This window comes from Hippopotamus amphibius, chromosome 1, assembly GCF_030028045.1.
Source record: "Hippopotamus amphibius kiboko isolate mHipAmp2 chromosome 1, mHipAmp2.hap2, whole genome shotgun sequence".
NCBI classification, from domain to species: domain Eukaryota; kingdom Metazoa; phylum Chordata; class Mammalia; order Artiodactyla; family Hippopotamidae; genus Hippopotamus; species Hippopotamus amphibius.
Window position 1 is genome coordinate 105,374,025 of NC_080186.1, and position 19,388 is coordinate 105,393,412.

A 19,388-nucleotide genomic window follows, 5' to 3' on the forward strand; every position below is an offset into this window, starting at 1 on the left:
TAGAGATTTAGGTTGTCTCAGCTGGTGCTATTGTAGATAATATCCTCATTAAAATTGCCACTCACAGCTTTTTCATGTTTTATTTCCTTAGGATAAACTACCAGGAATTGGATCCCTGAGTCAAAGAGTGTGATCACCCTGACACCTCTTGTTACATATTGTCATATTCCGTAGTGGGCTCCACCAGCAGTACCTTAAAGAGCTTTCATTTTAAGCTCTCCAGAATTCCTCTCCTACCCAGCATCTCTAACCCTCTCTCCCAGTATGGTTTTCTTCTATTTATCCCTCCCCTCCCTCTCCTTTTGGGGAACTTATAAAGGGGAAGGGGAACAAAGATGGACAAAGGTTAGGGCTGGCCACAGAGAGAGGTAAGAAAAGACAGGGAGGAATTTCTTCATTTTTCTCCTTGTCTTACAGCCCTAAGAAAGGGCCAGCTGCTTCCCTTAGTTAGATGAGAATCTTCTTCTGTAAAAATCAACAAACTAACCATACTGCTTACTTGGAGACCTTTTTTTCTTTTAGGGAGATCAATGGGCTTAACAATTTCAATTATCTTTCACAGTGTCCCCTGGTGCTAGATCAAACTGCCTCCTCTGAACAAACATTCCTCTCACCAGGGTGGGAAGTTCACCAAACTTTTCGGCTCTCTTACTCCCCTCCTCCATCAGTTTGGTCCCCCTTTCAAAGGACCACCCTGCTTCCCACAACTCTAAAGTGAACTTGATCAGTCCTTCTTATCCAATTTCATCTTCAATATGGAAGAAAATGTTTTAATAATTTATTAAAAGTAGAGACTGAATTTTAAGATAAGTTTGTCAATCTCAGCTGATTCTGAAACTCATATGGAAATGCAAGGAACTCAGAATAGCCAGATGATCTTGAAAAAGAAAAAAGTTGGTGGACTCACATTTCCTGATTTCAAAGCTTACTGAAAAACTACAGTGATCAAGACAGTGTGGTACTAGAATAAGGACAGACGTGTAAATCAATGAAACAGAATTAAGAATCTACAAATAAACCCTAACAGTTCAACTGATTTTCGACAGAGGCCAAGACAATTCCATAGGGAAAAAATAGTCCTTTCAACAAATAATGCTGGGACAAGTGAATATCTACATGCAAAAGAATTAATTTGGATCTCTACCGAATAAGACACAAAAATTAACTCAAAATCGATCACAGACCTAAACATAGCAGCTAAAACTATTAGACTTGTAGAAGAAAACATGGGAGGAATTTTTTGTGACCTTGAGTTAGGCAGTAATTTCTTAGATACAACACAAGGGATAGAAGATTGGTAAATTGACCTTGATCAAAATTAAAAACCTTTGTGTTTTAGGGGACTCTGAGAAAAGTGAAAAGACAATCCACAGAAGGAGCGAAAATATCTGCAAATCACAAATCTGATAAGGAACTTGTATCTAGAATATTAAGAACTCTTACAATTCAATAATAAAAAGACAAGTCACCCAATATAAAAATGGGTAATTACAATCGATATTTTTCCAAAGAAAGGGCTTATACAAGTAGCTAATAAGCACATGGAAAGTCATTCAGGAAATGCAAATGAAAATCACAATGAGATACCACTTCTCACTCACTAGACCCACTATAATAAAAAAAGGCAGACATTAACAAATTTTGATGAGGATGTGGAGAAATTGGAACCCTCATACATGCTTATGGGAGAGTAATACGATGCAGCCACTTCAAAAACAATTTGGCAATCCCTCTAAATGCTAAAAATAGAGTTACCTTATGACCTAGCAATTCCAATCCTAGGTATCTACCCAAGAGAAATGAAAACATAGGTCCACCCAAAAGCTTGTATATAAATGTTCAGAGTAGTTTTATTTGTATAACAGCCAAAGCATGAAAATAACCTAAAAATCCATCAACCAACGAACGGATAAACAAAAAGTGATATAGCCATACAATGGAATATTAATTGGCAATAAAAAGGAATGACGTACAGATGCCACATGTGACAATATGGTTGAAACTCAAAAATATTATGTAGGTGAAAGAAGCCAGTCACAAAAGACCACTAATCTCATTCATGTAAAATGCTTAAAAGGGGCAGATTTAAGAAAAGAGAAAGGAGATCAGTGGTTGCCTAGAATTAGGGGGAGCAAAAGGGTGAGGTGGGGAGTGAAAATAGTGAGTGACTGTTAACTGGTTAACGTTTCTTTGGGGGATAATGAAAATGTTCTAAAATTAATTAAGGTGATAGATGTACAACTCTCTCTACACATGTACTATAAACCATTGAATAACGCACCCTAAACATGTGAACATTACAGTATATAAATTATGTCTGAATACAGCTATTTTTATTTATTATTGGGAAAAGACACCAGATTGTTCCATTCAATGCCCTCAAAAAATTTGTTTCTGTAATGCATGAAGGAGCATGCCGTGGATTGGCCTGAGGCGTGGCGTGGCTAGCAGTAAAAGCTAGAGGTGGAGAGCGGTCGGGGAGGAGCAGGATGGACTAAGGGATGGAGGAGGGATGATAAGGAATAGGTGAGGAGGTGTGCCCAGAAACGAAGGCATAAATCATCTCAAGGTTGGAAAGCCACATGGGAAAGGGAGAGGAGATGTGGGAGTGGAATTTGCAGGATATCTCTACTGCAAATTGTGTAGGAACGGCGGTGGGATGGCTCAAAGCAAAGTTGCAGAGCAAATAATTAGAAAGGTAAAGCCTGATTTGCTGAGTATGTAAGGCTGTGTAGAGCTGATGGGAATTGTTTGATAAAAGGAATCATGATTGCTATGGCCAAATTTGCTCCAAAGAAAAATTATAATGCGATCCTGCAAATAGCCAGAAAAGATAAGAGGCTAACCCTTCCTACAAAAGCTGTGGATTAACATTAGATAACTGCTAGGAAACCCCTCCTTTGTCTAAGCAGAAATTCATGAGTATAATATTATTTGTATGTTACCTTGCATTTCAAGAAGGGTATTTTTAGTTTCTAAAAATGTTTTCCCTAAATTAGAGCTTTTTGGAGAGATATTGGATCTGAAATGTGTCCATTTTTTAAATAAGCATTCAAAAATAATAGGTAATAAAATAAGAAATAAAAATAACACAGGCAAGTTAAATAATAGGATACATTTAGTATAACTTGATAACAAAGTATCTAGGAAGACACATACATGCATGTACACACAGACACCACCCCGGAAAGGTTTGAAGCATGACAAGATACAAATCACACCACTAGTGATGAACCTCTTCCTTGCGTGTCTCGTCCTCACAGCTCTGTCATATAGCGTAGAAGAGACAGAGACAGAACAGCTGTGACCAGGGCTTACTCATCGGTATAGTCACTAGATGATGATAGTTACAATAACTAACATGTTTAAGAAGGCTTTGCTGTGTACAAACTACTACCATGGATTTGATTTTAATTTAATTGTAATCTTCATAGAAACCTCTCCTTTTTTTCCCCCAGAAGAGAACATCAAAATTGAGGAATGAAGTAACTTGCTTAAGATCTCTCACTACACTCTTTCTCAAGTATGCGCACATCCCTAAACCGCTCTCAATTAAAAAAAAAAAAAGAAATCCTTTCTTTACTCCACATGCCCTCTAGCCAACCTGTCTCTCTCCCTTCATAAGCAAGCTTTTTCAAAAAGTAGTTCACACTTCGTCTCTCCCTCTTTGCGCTCATATTGTGAATTTTACTTATCTAAGGAATGGAAAGTATTAAGGCAGGTCATCAGCTGAAAGATGGCACCTGGCGAGCGCAGTCACCCTGCTCCTGAAGCTTGGATCACACATAATTATTAAACACAGCTTAAGGGTTTAACAAGAGAAATGTCCTTGACTGCCAAAGAAAGTGGGCAAACTCTGGGCAGGCAGGCAGGCTTGGGAAGCTTGCAGCATTTCTCTGAGCTCCAAGGAGCTTCCTATTCTGTGGCTACCTTTCCCTCCCCTCCTTTCTGAGAGGAAGGGAGGAGAGGAGGGAGGATAGTTTCAAAACAAAGTCATCTGACTACAACTCCATTCCCTTTATCCTTGATTAGGATCCCTTCCAACTCACTGCTGTTGGGGTTGCTAAAACAGAGGCCACATGTTTACCACTTGTAGCTCTGGCCTTGTGAGAGAAGATGGTCCATCTACTCCAGAATTGTTTCCCTCACCTCCTATCAAAGTGCCCATATTCCTCCACTTAAGTTTCATTGATGATCTAGATCTTGGAAGGTTTTGTGGGTTGAAGAGAAGAAAGAAGCTGAACATGACAGGAGAGGTGAGAATGCCACAAGAGAAGGGGGTACATCTCAGGGCACATTTCAGCTGCTTCCCAATGCTCCCCACAGTTGCCCCCCTACCCCCCACCCCCCGCCACTTACAAGATAGAAAAATGTGATGCCGAAAGGCCAGTGGGTAACTTAATGGTCTTGGGTACACAGTAAGTTCTCTCTCTCCCCTCCCAGCTGCACTAACCATATTTCCTGTTCTGTCATCTGAAGTGTGAGTCTGGCACTCTGTGAAGACACAAATGCCCACTTCCAGCCAAGCAAAGCAACTTTCCTCCAGACCAAGATGGTCACCCTGGCCTCTGTGCTCTGCCTCTTCAGCTGCAAAAGTGGGGCCCAGCTCTCACCTCCCCAGATTCTGAGGTAATGAGTACTAAGCCATTCTGAGACTCTGCAATTTCAAGGAGTTTGCAACCTTACCAGTGTTTAAAACCTAGACCTAGTTACTATACATTTCTCCACACTTTTCATCTCCTTCCCTATAATTCTGGCTGCTGAAGACTTAGTATCTCCTTTGATAGCAAAGGCAAGGAGCATAAATAGTCACGGTAGGCACGGGCTGAACCAGAAAGGAGGTGGAAAACATCTTTGATGCTCTCGCCTCCTTGCCTCCTCCTCCTCCCTCCATTAAAGTCAGCAGAGAATCTGAAAATAGTCCTTTATACCTTAATGTGACTTTAAAGCTCCCTAATTGTATCTCACAGGGCCTTTATCTTCAGTTATAAAATAAAAAAGTTTTGGCCACTACTGAAGCAGCCTTTCAGCCAGGTAGCAAAGGTGTCTTCAGGGAACATGGGAGCCTACATCTGGGAATCACCCCAGGTAGAGAGCCCCTTTGAAACACTCATATACCCGGGATCTTTCTGCTCACAGAGCTGGACCATATGGGGGCTTTGAGATACATGGTCCATGGTCATTCATTTTAGGGACTTTCCCCCAGCCTCTAGCTCTCTGGTGGCTCTTCTGTCATCACCCACCACTTAGGCCAGTACCTGGCGACACTCATGGTGACCCAGGAAGGCTGGATCACAGGAAGTGGAGAACGGGCTTTGCTGATGATTTATTAAGCTCTGTGGCTTCTTACTCCTCCACAAGACTCCTCATCAGAGGGCGCGGCTTGGGTCATGCTGGGCACTCAGCAGCTTTGTGGTAGGTATCGGTTTGTGCTTCCTCCCCCTTGCTTTCGATTCAGTGCTTTCCTGTTGCAGTCTGAGCAGTTCTATTTAACCGCAGCCCCACAGCAGCTACCACTGCATGCAAACTGGATCCAATGAGGGGCAAGTGTAGGGTAACCAGAGGGGAAGGGTTGAGAGGTAAGAAAGGAGAGTAGTAGAGGCCAACTGGAAATGAACAAAAAATTCCAAAGATAGAATGTCATGATGAATAATAATCAAGAAAACATTCCAGTAATTTAAAAAATATGCTCCAGTTCCTATTCAGCTACAGCAAAAGTCAATCCTGATCTCAGTTAATTACTCCAAATACATTTTCATTAGAACATACCCTGGGATGTATTTTTCAGAGAAATAAGAAATGCATCAGATGAGATAAGGGTAATTTGGGTTTTAATTCAAGAACTAATTTAAAATTAAGTATCCAAATTCAGTTCTGACTGAGGAATAAGATAAATGACAATTTGGGGGTAGAATTTCGACTAGATATGTTTGAGGTCCTATAGTAGAGTGTTCCAGGCAAAGGAAAGAGCATTTGTGAAGGCCAAGAAGCAAGAGGAAACAGTGTTCATTTGAAACACTGGAATCCAGTGGGAGTGGAGCACCGATTGATGGCAGGTAGGCAGGCTGCTGATCATGAAGGGCTTATAAGCCATGCTAAGAAGTTGGGACTCTAGCCTAAGGACAGCGGGGTGATTTTAAACTAAGGAGGTGAATTTGTCAGAATTACCTTTATAAAAAGCTTTCTGGTGACAGGTGGGAAATGATCCAAGGCGAGAAAAACTGGAGGCAGGAAACTAGCCAAGACTTGTAAAAATCTGGAGGTGATCACTTAGGTCAGATGGGGATGAGGGCAAGTGGGTAGATCCAAAGTAGATTTTACTGGGTGTGATTATTGATTGAATGTGGAGGGTGAGCAAAAGAGTAATGGAGGATGAGTCCTAGGTTTCTGGCTAGAGCATCTAGGTGGATGTTGTGCCATATGTTTGGATAAAGAACACTAGAAGAGGAAGTTTGAAGGAGTGAGTTAATATGATTTCCGGAGTTTCCAACTGGAGAGATTCTAGAAGGCAGTTGATACATAAGTCCAGAGTTCAGGGGAAGTAGAGATTTGGAAGTCATTGGCGTATAGATCTCAACTAAAGCCATGGAAGGGGATGTGATATCTCAGAGAATGTGCAGAGGAAAGAGAGGCTGACATAGGATGGGGTCCTAAGGAACACCAACACTTAAAAGTTCCTAGAGAAAGAGAAGCTTGCAAAGGATACTGAAGATCCATGACTAAGGTAGGAAATAATAACAGTGCGTGGAAACCAAAGGAAGATGGTGGGTCTATCAAGGAGGTCAACAGTATCAGATGCTGCACAGAGTCAAGTAAGATAGAGACTGATGCAGCCACCAGATTTAGTAATACGAGGGGGAGGGGGGAGGGGATTACCGTCCTTAGTGAAAGCCCCTTCAACCCTTCAACACAGTGGGAGCCAATGCTGGATTAGACTGGGTTGAAAAGTGAGGGTGAAGTGAAGCATTAGAAACAACAGGGTGGACAGCTCATTCAGCGAGGCACACATACTACTCCCTCTATCTCAAAACCCCTTCCACACTGTTCCTTCTTGGTAAAATCTTGCTCATTCCAAGGATATGACCGAAGTGAAGGGGATTTATAAACAAATTAACAAAAATCTGAACTGTATTTTTTTCCAGAGACAAATTCAGCCAGGGCTGGAAGTCAGGAAGTAAGTGACTTATGCTGTGCTCACCAGACAAGAACTTTCAACCAATAAAGAAGGTCTGTACGTTCCCTGGTGCCAATGTGGGGGTGTTGGTCTACAGTAAGCCAAGAATGTGATGCAATTCTTAAGAACAGGAAGAGGTTTAGCTGGAATGGAAAGAAGACTCTGACTTGGGGATGGCAATAGAGGGGGTAGAGTGAGAAACAGAGCAATTTTTTTTCAAAAGTGCAGGGTCAGAAATGAACCGACAAAAACAGAATGAATTGAAAAACTGTAACGAAAGCCTTTCTACCCCATCTCTGGTTGTAGTAAAACAGAGAGAAAAAGCATCGGATCCTGAATTGGCTCTTCTATCATTTATTAGGAAAGAGAAAATACTCACCCCTCGGGACTCTCTTGACATGTGAGGCAGCTCCCTGAATTTTTCTCTTCAAGCAAAGAGCAGCTATTCTGCTTACAGATAAGAAAATGTATCTGTAAAATGTGGATTGTGGCTATCAACCTCACATGAAAACATGTATGAGAGTACCATGTATGCTATTAAAAACAGTTAAAAAAATGTTCAAATGTTAGCTGCTGATGCTCTCAGAAGGTATAAAAGCACAAGGATATTTTAAAACAAATTTAAATAATAAAAAATAAGAAAGATTAGATACAGATGATACAGATAACATTTGCTCTAAATGACACAGACACACTCTATAACAGACATTTAGATACTGTTGGAAATCAGTCTTTGGATTTAGCCAGGCATCTTAAATGAAAAGAATCAGGCCTGAACATCTTATTTTCCTCTTATTAAAAACATTTTTATTTAAAAACTGGTGCAATGTGAGATCTAAAAATCTGGGTTTAAATGGAAAAACTGGCTGGAGCCAGGGAGGGGGTTCTGGTGACACAGATCAAATTGTTAAAATGAGATTAAAGAAACAGCCCCAATTATTTTCTTCAGAGGTTACAGAAAAGGAAACTATTATTTGAAATGAGTGAATGTTTGTCGTGGTATTTATAGTATCAGGATTTGCCTCATTTGTCACCTAAAGACCATCACTTCTTAAGGGCTGTTGTACTCTTTACAGTACAGTTGTTTTCCTCTCAAGGAGACTGAAGTGATGGAGACGCCTTAGACTGGAGTTTTGCTGCCCTCTTCTGGAAACAGTAAGTCATGGCCTGAGAAATGGACTGCTAAAGCATCCTATACACTGCAGTACAGCCAGACTGCAGTGTCAAGAGTAAAACAATTACGGAACTGGGTTGTTAGTTTTCAGAGGAACAGGCAGGATTGCACTCATCACAAACGCTTCTTTGAACAGTTAGAAGAAGAAGAATAACAGTAATACAGTGTAGTATTTATAGGTCACTTCAGTTCATAAAACCCTCAAAACCATTACTGCATTTTTACCTCTTTTGATACTCAAATAGTCCACAAGAAGAAGGCAGAGCAGATACCATGGGAATCATTTTTCCAACCATGGGAAACTGAGGTACATAGTGCCTAAATAACTTACCCAAAGTCCTACAGCTGCAGAGTGTGAGATGATCTAGAAGTCAAGTCTCCTTACTCCCAGCTCAGTATTTTCTACCCTTTCATTTTCACAGACCATTGCTGCATGTGATGTCAGTAATTTGTCTCTGTTGCAGTTGCATATAAATCTCTATCCTTCTTCAGCAATGTCCATTTTAAACTATAGTGTTCACCTAACTGATGAAAATAAATACGCTGCTTTGTACATGATTCTAGCAAGGCTGTGGTTATTGTAGCAAAAACAACAACAACAAAAACTCCAAATATATCTACATAAATACCACAAGCAATTGAATGGGCTACAACAGAAATTCTTAAACTTTGGCGTGGAAGTTCTTTAGAGTCTTTTTATTTTTAAAGGATCTTCAGCAAACAGAGTTTTGTACTGTTAACTCCCATACTACTGGGGAAAATTGAGTTTGAGAAAGATGAAAAAGCAGAGTGTAAAAATGAAAAAAAAATCAAGAAAAAAATCAATCTGAAAGTCAAATTACTTTTATTCTAAAGTTCTAAGTGTGCAAATATTTATGCAAATAGCCAAATGAAAGGCATATAAATGATACTTCTCTTCAGTCCCCACTACCTCCCCCTGCATGCCCAGCTCACAAACCTCATTGCCTACCTACACTATTTGAAAGGATTCCCTTCAGGTGCAAACTGCCATTGGTTGGTCAAAACTAAGTCTTAAACCAGTTTCTTATCTTTAGCATGGTAAAATATGTCTTACTTTATATGGCATATAGGTCAAGGTATTTATAGTTGAACTGGAGTCACTTTTTCAGATGACAAATTAGTAAGGAGTTAAGTGACATAAAAAGCTCATTTAACACAACGTAAAAGCAACCATAGGCTCTGTGGTCAAATGGAAACATTTCTAGACTGAGATTAGCCAGTCTGACTTTTGTGCTTTCTCTTCAGTCCAACTTGACTCCACGTCTTACTCTTCATCCTTTTACTTTTCAATTGTTTCTGCCCTAAAGAACCAATTTCATTTGCTATATTATCTTTCTTCCTCTACCCCCAATGCATTCACTATATATAATCTTCCTGTTGGTCCTCTTTTTTGTTCTGTCTTCTTTGTAATGTGCCTCTCTCCTTTCCAATTCCCTTATTAGGCCTATACCATTTTACCCCACTTTGTTTTCCCCTTCCATTCAAATTATGTGTATATCCACGACTTAAAGAACAGCCCAGTTCCAGGAAACTTGTGCATAAATTTTTGTAATTCAGTGTACTCATTCTGCAATTATTTGCTGAGTACCTCCAATGTGTCACTGTACGGAGTGCCAAGGACTCAAAGACATGAATACCAATTTATCTCTACCTTAGGGACCTCACATGGTATATAGCCAAGGAGACAAATGAGTACACACCAACCGCTATTTTAAATTGGTAGGTTCTATGCTGGAAATACGAACATGAACACGTTTCTGTGGGAGGATGAAACCACAACTTCTCCCAGGTCGATAGGAAGGAGGATGTGAGGATGTTAGAAAGGCTTTAGAAAGGAGGTGTTAGAGCTGGGTCTTTGAGAGATGCGCAGAACTTTAGTAGGTTGGAAGTGAAAAGGAAAGGGGTAAGGTACACACGAAAAAGAAATTCTGGAGAGAAGGTACCAATGAGCCAAGGCACAAGGTAAAGTGGTAACTTGACTGATTAGAGAAAGCTAGAGAATTTGGTGTGGATGAAACAAAAGAGGTGGTGTGGAGTGGCAGATAAGTCTGGAAGGATATAAGGCCACACTGTGGAAGGCAGACTAGAGTATGTGATCGTTTATTCTATAGGAAATAGGGGTATGACTGGCTCTTTATGAAATTTTTTTGTTATTAACATGATAGTAGTACTGGGATGAAAGAGGGACGTGTGTAAGGAAAGTAGTAAGGAGTCCAACTTAAAGTTAATGAGAACCTGAATCTAAGACCACAAAGAAACGAAGTGATGAATGAGAAATATTTGGGCAGTTAAGAAAAACAAGTTTTAGTCAACAGCTGAGAGGTGGAAGGAGAAAACAGAGGAGTCAAATGCAAATCGACTTGTAGCTCAGGTAAAGGAGTGGCAGGTGATGTCTAAAAATTAGAAATGTACTAGGAAGCACAGGTTTGGTTTTAACTTTGAAGGTAATGGGATGAAGGTACTTAAGTTTTATGGGATACTCAAACATAGATATTCAATAAGCATCAAAAAAATTGGATCTAGATCTCAAATTTGAGGACAGACAAGTATATTTGGAGCTGTCAGTAATACAAGTGATAGCTGAAACCCTAAATATAGAAGACAAACTAGAGATTGTTCTTGAATTCTTTCAGTGTTTGAAGTATTTTACAAAGGGATTCCTTAAAGCAGGAGCATATCTGCATTGACTAATAAGAGAACACAGTATATTATGAAATCAATTGAAGATAAGATAAATTAAGATCTAAAAATAATAAGTGTTAACAGTTAATTTTAAAGCTCTTCCTTACAGAAGTAAAGTTGTAGTAAAATATTAACTGCTAAGTAAAAGCAGCATCTAGGGAAATGAAGTAAAATAGAAAGGAATAGGAGTGAGGAAAAAGTAGGGGGAAAAGAGAAGAGAATGGGCAAAAGGACATAAGAAAAAAAAGGGGAGATTTAGTTTTAAAACTCATTTTGCTAAACCTTAAGTGAATCAGATATAGAAAAATGTTGAATTAACACTGAGATCAAATGTAAAAGGAGAAAATAAAATAAGATGCTTTATAGGAGATTAGCTCAACATGGCAGAGTAGAAGGATGCAAGCTCACCCCCTTCTTAGGAAAATGCAAAAATCAAAACAAACTGAACAACCATTGACAAAAGAATGCCAGAACCTACCAAAAAAGGATACCCTACATCCACAAACAAAAAAGAGGCCACAGTGAGATGGTAGGAGGGGTGCAATCACAATAAACTCAAATCCCATAGCTGCTGGGTGGGTGACCCACAAACTGGAAAACAATTATATCATAGAAGTTATCCCATGGGAGTGAAAGTTCTGAGCCCCATGTCAGGCTTCCCAGCCTGGGAGTCCAGCAACGGGAGGAAGAGTCCCCAGAGAATCTAGCTTTGAAGGCTAGTGGGGTTTGATCACAGGACTTCCACAGGACTGGGGTAGAAAGACTCCACTCTTGGAGGGTGCACACAAAGTCTCATGTGCACCAGGACTCAGGTGAAAAAAGCAGTGACTCCATAAAAGGCTGGGCCAGAACCTGCCTGCTAGTATTGAAGGGTCTCCTGAGGAGGTGGGGGCAGCTGGGGCTCACTGTGGGGACAAGGACACTGGCAGCAGCAGTTCTGGGAAGAACCATTGTCACGAGTCCTCCTTGAGACCGTCATTAGCATCACCAGACACCCTGTAGGCTCCAGTGCTGGGTTGCCTCAGGCCAAACAACCAACAGGGTGGGAACACAGCCCCATCCATAAGCAGACAAGCAGATTGAAGTTTTACTGAGCACAGCCCTGCCCACAAGAGGGACAAGACCCACCACCAGTCCCTCCCATCAGGAAGCATGCACAAGCCTCTTACATAGCCTTATCCAACAGAGGGCAGATGGCAGAAACAAGAAGAACTACAACCCTGCAGCCAGCAGAACAGAATCCACAATCACAGAAAATTAGACAAAATGAAATGGCAAAGGTGTGTGTCCCAGGTGAAGGAACAAGATAAAACCCCAGAAAAACAAAGTGAAGTGGAGATAGGCAACCCCCTCCCAGAAAAAGAATTCAGAATAATGATAGTGAAGATGATCTAGGACCTTGGAAAAAGAATGGAGGCAAGGATCAAGAAGATACAAGAAATGTTTAACAAAGACCTAGAACTAAAGAACAAACAGAGATGAACAATACAATAACTGAAATAAAAAAATACTCTAGAAGGAATCAATAGCAGAATAACTGAGGCAGAAGAATGGATAAGTGACCTGGAAGACAGAATGGTGGAGATCACTGCCGGAGAACAGAATGAAGAAAAAAGAATGAAAAGAAATGAAGACAATCTGAGACCTCTGGGACAACATTAAATACACCAGCATTCACATTATAGGGGTCCCAGAAGAAGAAGAGAGAAAGGACATGAGAAAATATCTGAAGAGATAATTGCTAAAAACTTCCCTAACATGGGAAAAGAAACAATCACCCAAGTCCAGGAAGTGCAGAGAGTCCCAGGCAGGATAAACCCAAGGAGGAACACACCAAGACACCCAGTAATCAAATTGAAAAAAATTAAAGACAAAGAAAAAAATATTAAAAGCAACAAGGGAAAAATGACAACATACAAGGGAACTCCCATTAGAATATCAGCTGATTTCTCAGCAGAAACTTTGCAGGCCAGAGGGAGTGGCATGATATATTTAAAGTGATGAAAAGGAAGAACCTACAGCCAAGAATACTCTACCCAGCAAGGCTCTCATTCAGACTTGACAGAGAAATAAAAAGTTTCACAGACAAGCAAAAGCTAAGAGAATTCAGCACCACCAGACCAGCTTTGCAACAATTGCTGAAAGGAACTTCTCTAGGCAGGAAAGAGACCAGCATCTTAAAACAACCTTGTACATATACAGACTGCTACATCAAAACCTCACAGGAACAACAAACCCCAAAACTACAAGACAGACAGACACACACACATAGAAAAAAAGAAAAGAAAAGAAGAGAAAAGAAAAAAGAGAGAAAAGAAAAGAAAAGGCAACCTAAATACAACACTAAAGATGGTCATCAAACCCCAGGATAAGAGAACAAGAGAGGAAGGGAAGAAAAAAGACCTATAAAAACAAACCCAAAACAATTAAGAAAATGGCAATAGGAACTTACATATAGATAATTACCTTAAATGTAAATGGATTAAATGCTCCAACCGAAAGACACAGACTGGCTGAATGGATATAAAAACAAGAGCTGTATATATGCTGTCTAAAAGAGACCCACTTCAGACCTAGGGACACATACAGACTGAAAATGAGGGTATGGAAAAAGGTATTCCATGGAAAGCTGGAGTAGCAATAGTCATATCAGACAAAATAGACTTTAAAATAAAGACTGTTAGACAAAGAAGGACACTACATAATGATCAAGGGATCAATCCAAGAAGAAGATATAACAATTATAAATATATATACACCCAACAAAGGAGCACCTTAATACACAAGGCAAACGCTAACGGCCATAAAAGGGGAAATTGACAGTAACATAATAATACTGGGGGACTTTAACACTCCACTTACACCAATGGAGAGACCATCCAGACAGAAAATCAATAAGGAAACACAAGCCTTAAATGACACATTAGACCAGATGTACTTAATTGATATTTATAGAGCATTCCATCCAAAAGCAGCAGAATACACATTCTTCTCATGTGCACCTGGAACATCCTCCAGGATTGACCACATGCTGGGCCACAAAGTGAGCCTTGGTATATTTAAAGAAATTGAAATCATATCAAGCATCTCTTCTGACCACAATGCTGATATTAGAAATAAACTACAGTGTATAAAAACAGATGATTGAACTTGGTGTACCCCCCCCCCAAAAAAAAAGAAAAAAAAAAAAAGAAATAAACTACAAGAAAAAAACTTTAAAAAACACAAACACGTGGAGGCTAAACAATACGCTACTAACAACTAATGGATCACTAAAAAAACCAAAGAGGAAATCAAAAATACCTAGAGACAAATGAAAATGAAAGCACAATGATCCAAAATCTGTGGGATGCAGCAAAAGCAGTTCTAAGAGGAAAGTTTATAGCAATACAATCTCAACTTAGGAAACAAGAAAAATCTCAAATAAACAACTGAACCTAGACCTAAAGCAACTAGAGAAAGAAGAACAAGCAAAAGCTAAAGATAGCAGAAGGAAAGAAATCATAAAGACCAGAGCAGAAATAAATGAAAGAGATGAAGAAAACAATAACAAAGATCAATGAAACTAAAAGCTGGTTCTTTGAGAACATAAACAAAATTGATAAACCTTTAGCCAGACTTATCGAGAAGAAAATGGGAGAGGACTCAAATCAATAAAATTAGAAATGAAACAGGATAAGTTACAACAGACACCACAGAAATACAAAGGATCTTAAGAAACTACTACAAGCAACCGTATGCCAATGAAACAGACAATCTGGAAGAAACAGACAAATTCTTAGGTATAATGTCCCAAGACTGAACCAGGAAGAAATAGAAAATACTTTTCTATTATATAAGTATATATATATATTCATATATAGAATATAAGTTTTATATATTTTTCTATTATAAAAAAATATTTTCTATAGAAAATACAGACCAATCACAAGTATTGAAATTGAAACGGTGATTAAATAGCATCAACAAACGGAAGTCCAAAACCAGATGGCTTCAAAGGTGAATTCTATCAAATATTTAGAGAACAGTTAACACCTATCTTTCTGAAACTGTCCCAAAAAATTGCAGAGGAAGAAAAATTGCTAAACTCATTCTATGAGGCCACCATCACCCTGATACAAAAACCAGACAGACACACACACACACACACACAAAATTGCAGGCCAAAATCACTGATGAATATAGATATAAAAATCCTCAACAAAAAACTAGCAATCTGAATCCAACAATACATTAAAAGGATCATACACCATGATCAAGTAGGATTTATCTGAGGGATGCAAGGATCTTTCAATATCTGCAAATCAATGTGATACACCACATCAACAAATTGAAGAATAAAAACCGTATGATCATCTCAATATGTGCAGAAAAAGCTCTTGACAAAATTCAACATGCATTTATGATAAAACTCTCCAGAAAGTGGGTATAGAGGGAACATACCTCAACATAATAAATGCTGTATAAGACAAACCTACAGCTAACATCATACTCAATGGTGAAAAGCTAAAAGCATTTCCTCTAAGATCAGGAACAAGGGAAGGATGTCCACTCTCATCATTTTTATTCAACATAGTTTTAGAAGTCCCAGCTATAGCAATCAGAGGAGAAAAAGAAACAAAAGGAATCTTAATTGGAAAAGATGTAAAACTGTCATTGTTTGCAAATAACATGATATTATACATAGAAAATCCTAAAAACACTACCAGAAAACTACTAGAGCTCATCAATGAATTTGGTAAAGTTGCAGGTTACAAAATTAATACAAAGAAATCTGTTGCATTCCTATATACTAACAACAAAAGATCAGAAAAAGAAATTCAAGAAACAATTCCATTTACCATTGCATCAAAAAGAATAAAATACCTAGGAATAAATCTAACTAAGGAGACAAAAGACCTGTACTCTGAAAACTATAAGACACTGATGAAAGAAATCGAAGATGACACAAACAGATGGAGAGATATATCATGTTCTTGGATTGGAAGAATCAATATTGTCAAAATGACTATACTACCCAAGGCAATCTACACATTCAATGCAATCCCTATCAAACTACCAATGGCATTTTTCACAGAACTTGAACAAAAAACCTTAAAATGTGTATGGAGACACAAAAGACCACACATAGCCAAAGTAACCTTGAGAAAGAAAAATGGAGCTCAGGGAATCAGGCTCCCTGACTTAAGACTACTACAAAGCTCTAGTCATCAAAACAGTATGATACTGGCACAAAAATAGAAATATAGATCAATGGAACAGGATAGAAAGCCCAGAAATAAACCCATGCACCTATGGTCAATTAATGTATGACAAAGGAGGCAAGACTATACAATGGAGGAAAGACAGTCTCTCCAATAAACAGTGCTGGGAACACTGGACAGCTACATGTAAAAAAATGAAATTAAAACATTCTCTAACATCATACACAAAAATAAATTCAGAATGGATTAAAGACCTATATGTGAGGCCGGACACTATAAAACTCCTAGAGGAAAACATAGGCAGAACACTCTCTGACATAAATTGCAGCAATATCTTTTTCAATCCGTCCCTCAGAGTAATAGAAATAAAAACAAAAATAAACAAATGGGACCTAATTAAACTCAAATGCTTCTGCACGGCAAAGGAAACCATAAACAAAACAAAAAGACAACCCACAGAATGTGAGAAAATATTTACAAATGATGTGACCAACAAGGGATTATCTTCAAAATTTACCAACAGATCATGTGGCTTAATACCATCAAAACAGACAACCCAATCAAAAAATGGGCAGAAGATCTAAACAGACATTTCTCCAAAGACATACAGATGGCCAAGAGGCACATGAAAAGATGTTCAACATCACTAATTATTAGAGAAATGCAAATCAAAACTACAATGAGATATCACCTACACCAGTCAGAATGGCTATCTTTAAAAAATCAACAAACAATAAATGCTGGAGAGGATGTAGAGAGTAGGGAACCCTCCTACATAGCTGGTGTGAATGTAAATTGGTGTAGCCACTATGGAGAACAGTATGGAGGTTCCTTAAGAAACTAAAAATGGAGCTACCATATGATCCTGCAATCCCACTCCTGAGCATATACCCAGAGAAAAACATGGTCTGAAAGGATACATGTACCCCAGTGTTCACTGCAGCACTGTTTACAATAGCCAAGACATGGAAGCAACCTAAATGTCCACTGACAGAAGAACAGATAAAGAAGATATGGTACATATATACAATGGAATATTACTCAGCTGTTAAAAAAGAGTGAAATAATGCCATTTGCAGCAACATGGATGGACCTAGAGATTGTCATACTGAATGAAGTAAGTCAGACAGAGAAAGAGAAATATCCTATGATATTCCTTATATGCAGAATCTAAAAAAAATGATACAAATGAACTTATTTACAAAACAGAAACAGACTCACAGACTTAGAGAACATGGTTACCAGGGGAGAAGGGTGGGGGGAGGGATAGTTAGGGAATTTGGGATTGACATGTACACACTGCTATGGTTAAAATGGATGACCAACAGGGACCTACTATATAGCACAGGGAACTCTGTTCAATATTCTGTAACAACCTAATTGGAAAAAGAATTTGAAAAAGAATAGATATATTTACATGTATAACTGAATCACTTTGTTGTACACCTGAAACTAACACATTGTTAATCAACTGTACTCCAATATAAAATAAAATTTTTTAAAAAATGTATTACAAACCAAGAATGAGAAAAGGCAAATAAGAACTCAAGAGCAAAATATATTAAAAATAAAGGGAGAAATGACAGATAAGTAAATGAAAAGAGATGGAAATAATAAAATGAAATTATATTTTAAGAAAAACTTTTCCAAAAAAACAAAAACTAGTAACTTGACAGGACCAAGTGTAATAGTGTTTAGGATGAACACATCTACATCATAATTTAGGAATAAACAGTATATCTAGTGGTTGAGTGTCTAGCAGTCCTAGATTTGAACCCAAGTACTTCAACTTGCTATGTGACCTTGGGCAAGCTGGGAAAAGTTATGAGGACTGTAATAATGCATGTAAAATGCCTAATACATATGCTCAATCAATGGTTGTAGGTTAGTCCAGTTTTGATTAGTATATGGAAGTCAAATTTCCAACAAATTTTTCTAACCTAAAACATGGATTCAATTATAGTACTTGAAATAAACTTTATTAGAATGGAGTGATTAAATTGCTCAAGACAGTTTTATACTGTTGGATCAATCTTGTCTATAATGATTAATAGGATGTGAGATTCAATTTGCCCCTTCTACATCAATCTATGTCACAGATGCTACAAATTTTTCTTTGGGGACTTCTAAAAAGTACAAGCTATTCGGTCCAATTAGTTAATGTGCATTTATAGTAGTAACATCTTTACAACCACCACTCTTTGCCTTTTTGCTGAGCTGTCTAAAAAGACAATTAGGTGGGGCTCAGTCAGTTCTGCTAAATACAGTAACCAAAAGCCTTGTGTGTCTGCCAACATTCAAGCCCTTAGGTCTTGAAAACTCCCAATAAGATGTGGATTTAAATTGAGATATTTTCTCAGACATGTATTATTAAACACTGTGTATGCAGCAATGATTATCCATTTGCCTTCTTGCTTTTGCAAGACTTCCTACTGATAAAAGTAGAAATAAAAAATTTCACAACCAGAATTTGATTCTGAGGAACTGGACCAATTTTTTTTTCTTCTGTAGAACAAGATCCAAAAGTATTTGATAGAACTTTTTTACACAATTTCTTAAGAACGGATCTCATCCACAAAGTTAGTTCAAACTGTACAAGTTTTCTAGTTCACCTCAGCTGCAGAGTTTTCAAGGCTTCTGGATTCCTTCCCTTGAGTTCCACATCCTCTATATCTGGAGTTCTTGGCTGGGGGATCATGGACCACCAGGTCATGAACAGGCTTTACAGAGGTTTTGAAAACCTGACATAGTGTGTGATACCTGGTATGCATGTACACATGAGCACTGTTCTGGGGTAAAGGCACATACCTTTCATCAGATTTTCAAAGGTTTTCCAAAAAGCTTGAGAACCATTGTTAGACATTTAAATGAACAGAAGTATGTACAATGTGCCAAATACTGCTGTTAACATTTGTGAGATTTCTTAAACATGTTATGAAGTTTAGCATCATAACCAAAACGCTACTTCTAAGAGTAGTTCAATGTCTTTACTTCCTAGTAGTTCACACAATCCTCAACCCATTGCAATCTGACTTGTGTGTCTACTTCTCTGGAATTACTCTGATTATGTTCCTAATTGTTGAACTCAAAATACATTTTGTGGTACTTGTTTGACTTGATTTGTTTGTACCTT